The 14,519-nt window shown below is 34.4% G+C and overlaps 1 pseudogene; it reads left to right on the plus strand.

Annotated features, from left to right (window-relative positions):
• The first annotated feature begins 1,618 nt into the window (after positions 1 to 1,618).
• Positions 1,619 to 11,689, plus strand: LOC122598049 (annotated as a pseudogene).
• Positions 11,690 to 14,519: the final 2,830 nt, after the last annotated feature.

A 14,519-nucleotide genomic window follows, 5' to 3' on the forward strand; every position in this document is an offset into this window, starting at 1 on the left:
TGTTTTTGAAAAAATTGCAGGATAAGCGTGTAGTATATATTCATATGATTATGATTGAGTTTATTATTAGTATAGTTTTGTTACTACATGTTATAATATTTGTTACCGAATTGTTACCAAAAATATCATGGCTACTACGACATGTTGGTAAAGGATATCACTCTCAAAGCAATTAATACTTTTATTTGTCTACGCAAAATTCGAAGGTGAGAAACACCTTTTTTTCAATCCATTGTAGCCCCAAACACTTCAAATTATCTTTGTTGATAAAAGGTTCACATCACATATTTTTATAACCATATAGTTGATGTGTAAAAGTTTATCACGGGGTATTACTTATTTTATGTTGTATTATTTTTGACAGAATCAACGATCCATTAGGAAGGAATTATCCCAAAAATTCGAGATAAGCTTTGGGAGGATGTCACTTTTTGCTTCTTGGGTATTTCATGGTACAAAAAAATCAAAGCATATTTAGATATGTTGAACATGACTGCAAAATAAATTTCTTTCCGTCACAACAGTCAAAGATATTGATGATGACATCGGATCAACATATGGTTTCAAGTTTGTGACTTTTGAGACACTACATGATAACCAAATTATAGGTACGCTTATATATATAGTTAGATTTAATTATTATTTTGTTGTCCAACTTTTAAATAATTGAAATTGTTATGGTTAAATAGGTAGACATAATTGGAGATGTGGTCAATGTTCGCAACATTATGACATGATTTAAGATAATTACTATACATGATTTAGTAAACAATCATATATGGTTACACTTCGTTAACTTATATACATGTTGCACAACAATTCCGTCATATCCTTACATGTATTAACAGTTTTATTTTCTAGTGGGCATTCTATTGATTGCACTTTATGGGATACAATTCTGGATGAGTTTGGTGATATAATCCAGCGACAGTTGGGTTATAATCATTGTTATTGTTTTCCACTTTTAATTCGTCAAGGACTTGATTACTCTTGATGAACATGACGATACACTCCCAAAGAATTTGTCGGCTGAAAGTAGCAAATTGAGATGCATACGTTCTGTTATTGATGTTGAGGCACCAAGAGATGAAAAGTGACATCATCAGCTTGCAACCACATTAAAGTAAAAATTGAGAAGAATTAATCGTTAAAATAAAGAGGCCAAAGACATATTTTGATTATTTTGAATAATATTAGTATTAGTGTTAGTTTTGATTCTACTTTGAACTATGTTCTTATTAAATTTACAATTCTATCTATTATGATTACATTTCAAATTAAAGTTTAGTGTGGTTGTTTGTTTATCTATGAATTTGCTTAAACGAAAAAATAAGAAATTATAAGGCATAATTTGACTCGAGAATTATCACCCAACTTTTGATCTGGACTTACATCTCATATATTAAGGAGAACCAATATATATATAAATTACCGTACATCATATAAATATTATGACAATTTTTTTTTTTATACAGATAGTTTAGTATAACAAAATTAAATCGGAAAATTATTTTTTTTTAAAAAATCATAAAAGCCGAATTGAAAGTTGACTCAAATTTACTTTTTTTTATTATTATTTTTAAGAAATAATCTGAAAAAAAGCATGCTTATTGTTCCGTCACCGAACAACAAAAAGGTTTCGCAATTATTATTGAGTTAATAATGAGGGGTTCTGTAGATTCTATGTCAATGGCAGCGGTAGCACTTTCTTCATCTACTACCAAAGATACCACCATGGCGGCCGGCGTTCGCATCGTGGTCGCTGGTGACCCTGGCACCGGCAAATCCAGCTTGATTAACGCCGCTGCAGCTGAATTTTTCACGACCAATGTTCCGCCGGTGTTGCGGCCGACTATATTGCCAGATAATATATTTCGTGAACGTGTTCCGGTTACTGTTATTGATACTTCTTCTAGGTAGGTACGACACTGTTTCGTTATATATATATATATATATATATGAGGGTATGGAGTATGTGGCTGTTAGATATCCAACTTGGGTGTAGAACCCCTCATATCTTGTTTTTTTAATTCATAAAAATCATGGCCCCAAGCATTTATATATATTAAAATATATTAAAATATTGGTACGTGGGGTTCTACACTCCAGCTTGGATATCTGCTTGGATATCTAATATCCAAACTTGGGTGTAGAACCCCTCTTTTTTTAATATAGAGAAAATGGAGTATATGACTATTAGATATCCAAGTTTGGGTATAGAACCCCTCTTTTTTTAATCCATGAAAAGCATGGGGCCCAAACATTTATATACCCAAGCTTGCTATAGAACCTCACACATACCAATATTTTAATATATATATATATATATATATATATAAATATTTGGGCCCCATGCTTTTAATTGATTAAAAAAACAAGATGTGAGGGGTTCTACACCCAAGTTGGGTATCAAACAGCCTCATACTCCGTACCCTCTATATATATATATTCGGATTTTGTTATATGTGAAAGTTTAATTATTTTTGTTATATTAGTTTGGAGAATAAAGTGAAACTCAATGATGAACTGAAGAGGGCTGATGCCGTTATTCTAACATACGCGTGTGATAATTTAATGTCCATTAATCATTTGAGTAGTTACTGGCTTACCGAACTTCGACGATGGGAGGTATGCTTTATTTCCTTTTGTAAATTAATTAAAATTTTGTGTTTGTTTGTATTCATTGCTTAACAAGTGAAAGTTCTTAACACTAACTTTATAAGCTACTTTTCAAACCAAACGGAAAAACTGAAATCGAACGAAACCAGCCCAAAAACCAAGACGAGCAAAAACTGAACTCGACGTTTTTTTTTTTTAAAAAAAAACTGAACGAATCCGGACCATGCACATCCTTAAACTCTGTATAGGAAAACTTGGTTTTAAAAAGCGCTAAGCGGCTAAAAGCGATAAGGTCCATTTCCGAAGCGTAAAGCGCTAAGCGGAAAAGCAGCGAGATTTTCGTACGCGAAGCACACACTTTTATAAAAATACTATAAATTATAATATATATATATATACTAGCATGGTACCCGCGCTTTGCAGCGGATACCATTAACGGGGTGCAAATGAAAAAAAGAAAAAGAAATAAAGAAAGATAGAGAGAGTTGCGTGTGGATGAACGACTACGAATGAAAGGGGAGAGTTTTTTTTTTTATGGTGGGTAGTTTAGATATTTTCCCCCATGTAACTTTCAACATGGGGGCTATTCTTTTTAATATGAAGTATAGATAGTATTTATAACACATAAATAATACTTAAACACCGTTATAATATAAAATACCATCAATGCCATATATATGAGAAAATTGAGTATGTGGCTATTATACACCCAAGCTTGAGTGTAGAACCCATCACATACTAATTTTTTAATATATATGTAAATGCTTGCACCCCCCCCCCCCCCCCCCCCCCATGAATTTTATGGATTAAAAAAACAAGATGTGAGGGGTTCTACACCCAAGCTTGGGTGTATAACAGCCACGTAAACCTTACCCTCTCTCTCTCTCTCTATATATATATATATATCAAAAACTCTTTTATGTAACAAAGGCAGCTAGAAACTAAAAATCACAAAAGATAGCCAGGTAGGTATTCAAAAGTAGGTTGCTTAAAGGTTCTAAGGTTAAACTAAGAGCCCTACTCACTTTTATCTTCACTTTTTACAGCAGCAAGGAGATGAATAAAGAGATAATGGTTGTTTGTACCTTCAATTAGGTTAAAAACCCCCAATAGGTTCTCCGACCTTATCTTTTCCGCCCTTATTGTTCCCACCTTTATCAATGCTGCCCTAATCTTTTAGAGTACTAGACCCAATTAATTACTAAATGGACCTAAACTTCTGGGGCTATTTCACACTCCATATTTACTAAAGCCTTATATAACAAAAATCAGAACGCTTTTTTACAAAAATCCTACGCTTTTTAGCGCCCAGCGCTTATTGAAAAAGCGCTAAAAATCGCACGCTTTATGTACGCCCTACGCTTAATGTACAATAAAGCGTTTAAGCTAGCGCTTGGGAACACTGTTTAAAGCGCAATTTTTAAAACCAAGACGGAAAATATGCTGTTTACTTTAATTCCCTTTTTTTAGTATGAGTATCACCCTTTTTCATGATTTTGACCCTAAAACTAGTCCATCACGGCCTCTAAGACACTTTATCATAAGTTTTCCCGTCAACTGAATAATCAACCAATTTTTAACCATCAAAGGCTTTATCTGTACTTGCTCCTAGAGTATCTGCCGATGGCCTTGGATCCACATTTGATTATATTCAAATGTGGCCTTGAATCCACAATTGAATAATCAACCAAAATTTTTTTTTCTATGTCAGATGTTTAGTAAATAAGATGTTCAATTAATACATGGGCAGGTAAAGGTTCCTGTCATAGTGGTGGGTTGTAAGGTTGATCTAAAGGATGAGCAAGCAGATAATTTCGACAGCGCGATCTCATGTATGCTAGGAGAGTTTCGGGAAATCGAAACGTGGATCGAATGTTCTGCATACAAACATATTCAGGTGATGTCCTATTTTAATATTTGAGCTTTGTTTGCGCATTTACATTTTTGTGTTTTGGTACCATGTTTCATAAGAAATGTAGCATTCTAGCTACACTTGCATACTTCTGATTTGCTTATTTGTTTATTCGTTTTTTTTTTTTTTTTTTTTCTTTTCAGATCCCAAAGGTTTTTCGCTTTTCCCAAAAGGTGATACTCTATCCAATAGCCCCACTTTATGTCCGTGAGACAGAAACATTGAAACCGCTATTTGTCGGGGCTTTGATGAGAATTTTTATTCTCTGTGATAAAGATAGAGATGGCGCTCTAAGTGATCGAGAGCTCAATGATTTCCAGGTTTCCATTTATAGTCTAATAGTCATGGTTATATTTCAGCACTTATGTATGTTATATATATATTTATAAAGGTTATGACGTATATGAAGTTCTTTTTTAGGTTTGGGTAACTTTTGATTCATTTGTTGAATTCCTTATTAAGTTTAGTTCATTTATTATTTTGCTTGTTTGACTTGTGAATGATAAACTTTACTCAGATTGACCAATTCATGTAGTTATATATTACACTGTTTAAAAATTCTGTATATGGCTCTTAATTTTTATTTCCTGGACTATTTATGATTTTAGCATGAGAGCAAAAGTTGTTAATTGTTTACTTATGAACAGGTCAAATGTTTTGATGCTCCATTGGAACCCTTAGAATTAGTTGTTGTAAAAAAAGATGTGCGAGCAAAATTGCTTGATGGAGTCAATGAGAATGGCTTGACATTCAGAGGCTTCTATTTCATACACGAATTGTTCATTGAAAAAGGCCGTCTAGAAACAATATGGACTGTTCTAAGAAAATTTGGCTACACTAATGATTTAAGTCTTGCCATTGATCAGTTGCCTTCAATTAAAAGAACTCCTGAGCAGGTAATATTTGTGTGATTATATTTTTGTAACTTATCTGGTTTGTGATGTATTACTTTATACCTTGTGTTAAGTTATTATGTAACCAGATACTTAAGTATATTCATGGGTAGTGGGTATGCTATGACATATCCTGTATTAATTAGTTTAATTTACATGGTTTGTTTCTGCATATTGTAGAGTTTGTAGCTGACAAGTAAAGCTCTGGATCATCTCAGATGGGTGTTTTTCGTTTTTGACCGGGATTCCGTATGTTGTACCATCTATCACTCTTGAAACTTCAATGAACGATTTGTATATTTGCTTTCATTTGTTTCAATATGTTGAAACTGAAAATGAAAATATGTTCATTTTTTAAACCAGGATGGAGCTCTTAATGAAGAGGAGTTAGATGACTATTTCTATACTGCTCCAGAGAGGTATATACTATCTTCAAAGTGATGTGGTTCCACCTTTGTTATATCTTTCACCATCAAAGTTTGAACTTGGTATTGTACATTCCAGTCGCTCGAATGAAGCTTCATATGCTAATTTAGAGCAGGGTAATGCGGTGGGAGGGTTCAGTGGATGGATTTTTGGCCCAGGTATACTTACAATTGTCTTCATGAGTTTCTTTATTTGTTAATATTATCATATTAAAATGATGTATACAAACATTGCTATATCCGTGGAATGAGAGGAGTATATACCATGTTGTTATTAGTCTAAGTTGAAGGTTCATAGGTTTTGATTTTTGCATCACACGAGATTTTTAATTTCTGCTGAAATATATTTGTGGGATGCAGTGGGGTCTTATGACACATCAAAACCCAGTCCTTAGTATGAAGAACCTCATATACCTTGGATATTCTGGTGATCCTTCTTCTGCAGTAAGAGTTACCCAGAGCAGACTTGTTGACCGCAAGAAGCAACAGTCTGACCGAAATGTCTTCCAGTGCTTTGTTTTTGGGCCTAAGTTTGCGGGAAAGTCCTCGTTGTTGCAGTCTTTTGTTGGAAGGTCTTTCGCTAAACTAGATCCTTAATTTTGGGGCGTACAAAACCACCATTTGCATGACTGTTGAAAATTTGTGCGGTTTTGTTCAAGACCATTTTACCTATTATAGCTTTATGTCTAGTTACTAATAGTTATCATGACATCTTCCTTTTATTGTTTGAACTGCAGCCCATTTTCTGAAACTTACACACCAACTACAGAGGAGCGATGTGCAGTTAATGTTGTTGATCAGCCTGACGTAAGTACATTTTATAGCATCATGTTATACTGCTTGATGACCTCCATGAATTTATAAGCTGTTTTGCTTTTACATATTAGTAGTGAGAACGCTGACCCGTATGCTTATAGGCTGGTTGAAAACCTTTATGCTTTTTATCTCTAACATGTCATACGAGTACAATAAACAAAAAGCTATAAAGGAAATGGATTGAACGGGTCAGAAAGTTACCTTAGGTGCTTTTTGTTGTCATGCATAAAGCTAGTTCATCAACTTATTATAAAAAATTCGATTTTAATGGAAATAACATCATCTTTGACACTAATTTCTTATAACAAAGTTAGAAAGTTTGTACAAAACACTTTCCAGGGTAACCAGGTTTACTTGTCTTGCCACCTCCACCTGCGAGATTCGAATCTTAACTAGAAGTCTAGAACTTGTAACACAATGACAATTAAACAAAAAACTGATAAAACATAATGAGTAATATATATCTTATATGTTAACATGCTTTTTGATAAAAGTATTAAAGTATAAGTATGTATTTTATTCTAATAAAACGCAATGTAAATGAAAGGTGTTTATTAAAACTTAATGTGAGTGGCGGAACTTGATTGTTTTCTTGGGGAGGGCCAAAATCAATTGACATGTAAAGCTTTACTTGGAGCCATGAGTAACGTGACAAGTTTGGGATTGCATTTATACCTCTTATAAGTGTTTTAACAATCTAATATTATATGGACATTTATTTATACGTCTATGTTAATGTTTATTGCACTTGTATTAATAAAACAATAAAAGTTACAAACTAAAAAAATATCAAAGTGATGACAAGGGGTATTTTAGAATTAAAGGATGTTGGGCTGGTAAAGGGATTTGAACCCCCGCCTAGTCCAACTCAAAAACTTCACATAAAGCTACCTGACCAACTGATGTATCATATTATTGGTTTTAAAATCAAGAGTAAATTATATATAGGGCTTAATATGGCTGCTCCCACCCGTAGCTTACTGGCTGCACTTAGGGTTAAAAACATAAAATTTGGCTTAAATGAGAAACTAAAAAACGGGCTTGATCGATGTGACTTTTGTAAACCGTCAACTCTTATTTTGTTTACATTAATTTCAAAACACCATTGATTCACAATTGACTTTTCATATTCTAATATAAAAAGCATAATAAGATTGAATTCTCGTATTATCTTCGTATTATGATAACAAAAACACAACTCTCTTTAATGATTTACTGTATCATTCACCCTTTATAAAAAAACCACCAACATAATTGATTGATTTTAATTGAAATTCCTAAATGTAAAACTGCCTCATATGTAAATTGGCTTCATAATGACTAGGATTTAAATAAAAACAAAATAATTTCGATTAATGGGTCTTAATCGATCTTCAAGTATACAGGATTGTAATATTAATTTTTTTGCTGGAAGCAAAGTACAAAATTGGATCCAGTATAATAAGCGAGAAAGCAACAAAGTAACGAGAAGAGATTTATGGTGATTCAAAAATATTTAATTGATTGAGTCAAGTATAGAGATATAGAGCTATATATAGAAAGAGAACTTTTAAAGAAATAAAACAAAGCAATCTATAGGCGCTAATGAGGATGGGCTTTAGATGAATTGGAGTAGTTGGAGTAGTTAATCGGCTGCACCTAGGAGTAGCTAACATATTCCCATATATATATATCATTGCAAAGTTAAATGTACACATGCAAGGTTGGGAAATTCACGACTCGGAGAGGGGGCTAGTCACGAGTTATTGGCATTCATGATTTATAAGTTGTTAATTTTTGTTTAGCTCTTTTGATCCAATGTGTTGTTCCGACCCGTTTCAGTTTCTATTCTTTCTGCCTAAACAATATCATCGAGTCTAAGGCTAAGGTCCTACTTCATTTGGAATTCTAGATCTGCCAATGATAGTAACTACGAGCATTTGACAATGATAGGTTCATGAAAAGGTTTATAAGGAATTGAAATGCTTTATGAACCAAACTTCCATAATGAGATGAGGTTCATGATGACATGGTTTATTGAACCTTTTAATAATTTAATGCATAGTTCATTCACAAAGTTTTATAGGGTTTATTTATAGTGGATGTAGACATACTTTCAATGATGTAAAAGTTGGTGACATGTTGATACAAACCCATCCTATAATAGCCTTGCATCAAGCCATAAGTTAGGTATAAAACTCACTCCCAAAAGCTAGCTCAAAGGAGGAAGGGACACTTAGGCCGTTATGTCAAATTTCATGTTTCTTTTTTGATTTAATAAACAAAAATAATCGTCAATTACCTATTTTTCACTTAATACATATAAACATTATTTATACATTCAACCACTTAATACACTAAGCACTTAATGACTAAAAAAAGAAACGGGGCCTTAGTCTTACAAACCACCAACCAATCCCATACTTGGCGGATGTGGGATCGTCACAATACCCAACCTTTTGAAGAGCCAACATCCTCCTTGGTCACGGTTGGCACCCTTCTTCTTTTGGGTCCAAGCCACCACTCTAAGCTCGTTGGTCATGGCTATGTTGGAGCTCATTGGTCCCAACTATGTTGTTCACGGTTGACACCCTTTTTTACGGGTCCAGACCACCACTTTGTACACCACTCCGAGTATTGGAATCTCGAAAGATAGGGCTGGCTTTGAAACCTATTGAATGATTGATATGAACCCATCCCATAGTAGTCTTGCATCAAGCCATAAATTAGGTGTAGAACTCGCTCCCAAAAGCTAGCTCAAAGGAGGAAGGGAAACTTAGGCTTATAAACCACCAACTAATCCCATACTTGGCGGATGTGGGATCGTAAAACATGTCTAATTTATAAACCTACAAATAGGTTTAACGTTGGAGATGCTCTAATTGCATATCTCTAATGAGGTTGTGCATTTGAGGACTACAACAAATCTAACACAAGGTACTACTGCAGCAAATCACTTGTTTTGATCCTTGTTTGGAATATAACACCCACTGCCCCCACAGTCCTAGACTTTGAATTAATTTTGGTTTCTTTCACCAAATTCATACCCCAACGAATAACAGTGAATCATCCTTCTCTTTATTCTCTTTCTAAAAACAAAATCTCATCATCAATGAATATACTTTCTCCATTTTCTCTATTCTAGCTTCCCTTCATTCTATTAATTACTGTTTTTGCTACATTGTTCATTAAAAATATCAAGATTAATATCATTTCGAGGAGAAATGAAAACTGACTTAAATAATATAATTTGTAGCAGGCTTCGGAAAATGATATTTGTGCCAACTATGTGGATGGTTTGTATTTTGGTTGTGTTTGTTGGGGAAAGTAACGTACATATATATATATAAGAGAGAGAGAGAGAGAGAGAGAAGTATGATTCGTGTAATATGTGCGTTAACAGAAAAGATGCCGAGGCCATTTCTTATAACTATATAGAATATTGACCCTTATGAACCCTTCCCACCTTTCTAAAAAAAGATACTAATGTTCATGAATGTACAAGTTGATGTACACTTAACTACCTCAAGCTATGTATACAAGGCATGTCGTTCATTTAAATTTGTGCCTTCATTGAATTCTTTTCTTATTAGCTGTGTCAATATCCTTATCCCGGCTCATCCTTACAGGGAACAAAGAAAACTTTGATTTTACGAGAGATACCTGAAGATAGGATTGAGAGTTTGCTGATTCACAAGGATGCCCTGGCAGCATGTGACATAGCAGTATTTGTTTATGACAGGTAACCTGAAAATACTTGCCAGTTGACCTAACTTGCTAAGTCTCTGTTATTCCCTTATTTTGAATTTTGGTTTGCAAATCCTTATTTGTAGGGGTGGTAACTAGCCAAAGAGAGTTAAGGGGTGGATCCAAAATAATTTCAACCATAAATGTTGTTCTTTTTGTAAATAATCGGAGTGTAAGTACAATTACAATGATTTTATTTTATTTTTTGTAAATTTATTGATTTTAAGAGGTTTTATCCATTTAAAGTACACTCTAGGCAGCTTTCAACCCCTTTTACCCGTTATAAGTTTTGGATTTGTGGCCGGTTCTTTAGATTATGGTAACCGGAATTCTTTTAACTTATGTGCTTCTACCTGCTTATATTTATCTGCCATCCAGATTAAACAAGCCTTCATGGTTAAGAGCAACAGAATTGCTTGTTCAAGTTGCAAGTCATGGGGAGTCTACGGGATATAAGGTTCCTTGCCTCATTGTTGCTGCTAAGGATGACCTTGAACCATACCCGACTGCCATACAAGATTCAGCAAGGGTATACATATTTTTAGTTAATAATGGAAATATGTACAAAGAATCAAACCAAACATCTTTTAATATAACTTTAAATAATATGTTCTTGTCAGTTGTGAACTATAAAAAGCATAATTTTTACTCATCATGATATTATTTCTCGATCTACATTCTAAGTGACATACTATTGATAACTTTGAATATTCATATATGTAGGTGAGCCAAGATATGGGGGTTGAGGCTCCTATACATATTAGCACAAAATTGGGAGACTTGAATGGCGTATTCAGGAGAATTGTGAGAGTAGCAGAACACCCTCATTTGAGCATTCCCAAAACAGAAGCAGAGGCAAAACTCGAAAACAGGATCACAGGCTTATTAACTATTACGTAATGGTTGTTTCAGGTATTGTTGATCTGCCACTTTCTGTCCATTTTTAAATACTACATTGTGTTGGATAAAGCGGTTTAAGGGGTTGTAAGCATTACAAATATATTTTTGGCAACTTTTGATATGTTGACCAGTTCAGTTTAGCTTATTAATTTGTTTATGGCTCATTTGAAACAAAACACTACCCAAAGGGGTTCATTCATAAGGATACAACAGTACCCAAATCCGCAGAGGCAGGTGCGGGACTCATTAAGTATCTGGGCTGAAATTGATGCCTCTGTTTTTCCAGATCAATGTATTGTAGCTCTTTTCTGTGTATACTAATGTAATCTTTAATATATGTTAATAAGCATATTATGGAACAAAAGCTCTTAATACTATGAATGTTAAAGTAGACTGAATAATCCATGTATAAAGATGGGTATGATCTTGATATCTCATTTCGGGTTATATGTATGTTCTCATCGTTGCAGTGGTAGCTGCATACCGTGTTTATGCTACAAGGAAGAACGCTTGGTCTTCTTAGAGCTGTTCACGACGCTTAGTCTAGAGCCTGACATGTTTTGACGTAGTTACTACATTTAGATCCGTGCTGTGGTTTTGTACATTCCTTATATTTTTGATGTCGTGATGGCTGTGAAATCCGTGCTGTGGTTTTGTACATTCCTTATATTTTTTTTGATGCCGTGATGGCTGTGAGAAAGAAACCACACAAATAGGAAAGGAAATATTGATAAACCCTAAAAAGGTGTGCGTAAATGGGCTTCAAAAGGATCTTTTCTCTCTCTGGTTGATGATCATTATTCCTCAAGTAATTGAAGTCCTAAACAAGATATAGCTATCTATATGAGAAATGATATTCGTATCACATGATTTGGTAAATCTACCGTCATTGTGCATTGAATACTTCTATAAAATGCCATGAAATATCTACATAGTTGTAGATATATTAAATTGTGATACAATTATCACTTCCATATCTATATATTTCGGATATAATTACAATTTTAGTCGTCGGAGTTTTCCTAAGATTTCAATTTCATCTCTATCGTTCTGAAATTATGTATTTTGATTCTCATATTGAAATCCTGTCGAACAGTTTAAGTCCACACCTCTAACGGTTGTTAAAAAAACCTTTAAGTTAGCCAGGCGCATTGCACATGAGTATATATTCATCTTTTCAACTACCATTTATCTCTTTTTTATCTGATCAAACCCAACAAATCAAATCTAATCAAATCATTTAAATCTCGTCATCTGCTTAAGTCTTGTTTCAATTCATATCATAAGAACTAAGGGGTATTCAATAAATAGCCGACCATCTTTTATTTTTTGGATAATGAGACCCATTTATACCAACATAAAAAAACTTTTGAATACAAATAATGTGACTGCATGTCATATTCAAGTATACATATGACAAGCCATATATATGAAGCAAAGCTAATAGTAAACATTTTGCGACACACGTCATATCATAGTAAAGCAAGACTACATAGTAAACAATATATCTATCGAGTAGAGTAATGTAACCCATCTAGAGTTGCACAAATCAATCAATCAACCAACCTTCTCATGATTAGCTTCCATTGGCATCAACGACTTTAGACCAATTCCATTCCTCGGCTATTCTAGGCTTCGGTTATTTGGGATTTAATTCATACTAGAGGTAATGCGGTTGATTGGGTGCTGACTGTTTGGTTTCCTCAATGCAATCCCCGGACATGTTTTTATTATGTGGTTGATTCAGAGAGGAAAGCTAAAAACTCAGGACAGAATGTAACCTTGGGATGTGGGTGGGCAAACTAACCTAAACTTAATGTGTTCTTTAGACTCGCACGGGCATCTCTTTTTTTAGTGCAAGTAATTAGAACTTGTATGGTCTCATGTGAAAAGCTTAGCAGATACGCAACATCTTTCTGCTAAATGGAATAATATCATGGCTTGGCTGGTTAGCTTTTCTAAGAAGAAATCGGTGCAAAGCATTGTTAGCATATTATGTGTTGCAGCAACCGCATACAATATGACAAGAATGAAACAATAGGATTTTCTTAAATGATGCTCGAAGTTATAATCAGCTGGGGGACGTCATACTCAACACTGTTCGTTAGAGGCTCGCTACCATTCGATTCAAGGACAATGTAGTTCTTTAGTGGCCTACAAAGAATCGTGGCATTAAACATTAAAAAACCGGCAAGTGGCTAGACAATTAACCAAATCCACCACCTATGTACCGCCATACAAACAGCATAAGCAATATTACACCACCTAAGTGAACCACCGATAGAAACATGCTTGCAAGTTCACACCAAAATCAAATAAGGCCTGCCAGATCGAAGAATCCTCACCCATATCGCCACTCTGTGTTGTACTCGGTCACCCCAAAACGCTAAGGACTTTAATCTCCTCCACAGTTCCTATAAAAGATATAAGGGAAATGTTAAATACAGCCTTAACGTGCATAAAACAACTTGTACCTTCCATATTAAAAGCCCAACCCCTAATTTTCATGGTAAATGTACAAATAATTTATGCACCTTAGGGCTGTATTTAACAAACCCCAAGATGTAATTAACATTCTTTTCTATGACGCCTTTGGCCCTTTCTTTGACTTAGTCATTACCCAAAACAACCAATGGAATTGTTCTTATCTGACCATACACCGACTGAGTTTGTGTGCGTTACTCCGTATCTATATGACTATATCTAATCTATCTATACTAAGCATCAACTTCTCCCATGTTCTCAAATTACAAAAAATCTTTCTTCTACTAATTTAAACATCTAATATACAACATAAACACCCCCCCTCCCAACCCTTCAAATAAATACATTCACCATCATTGCTGCCCCTACCACCCGTCACCACCATTGCCTTAACCCGTCACCACCACCACCACCATCGTCGCTGCATTATGCGGGCATATGACGCATTATATAAAACTTTGAGATGTATAGACGACCACAGTTTGATACACGTGTTATCTTTCATTAGATAGGGCAGTTTGAAGACCAGAACAACACCAAGCAAATAAAAGACGCACAAACAACATATGGCCAATTTCCCCACAAAATACAAGAAATTACAGGTAATGAGAGAGATAAAAGAAGCAAACTTGATAAAGTACCAGTAGTGGCGGCTTAAAGTTTTTAGAGGCCTCAAACGAGATTAATTTTGGGGGTCTAGTTCATTACCATATAAACTAAAGTAAAAAAAAAAGTAGTTCGTCT

This window comes from Erigeron canadensis, chromosome 4 (assembly GCF_010389155.1).
Source record: "Erigeron canadensis isolate Cc75 chromosome 4, C_canadensis_v1, whole genome shotgun sequence".
In the NCBI taxonomy this organism is placed as follows: Eukaryota; Viridiplantae; Streptophyta; class Magnoliopsida; order Asterales; family Asteraceae; genus Erigeron; species Erigeron canadensis.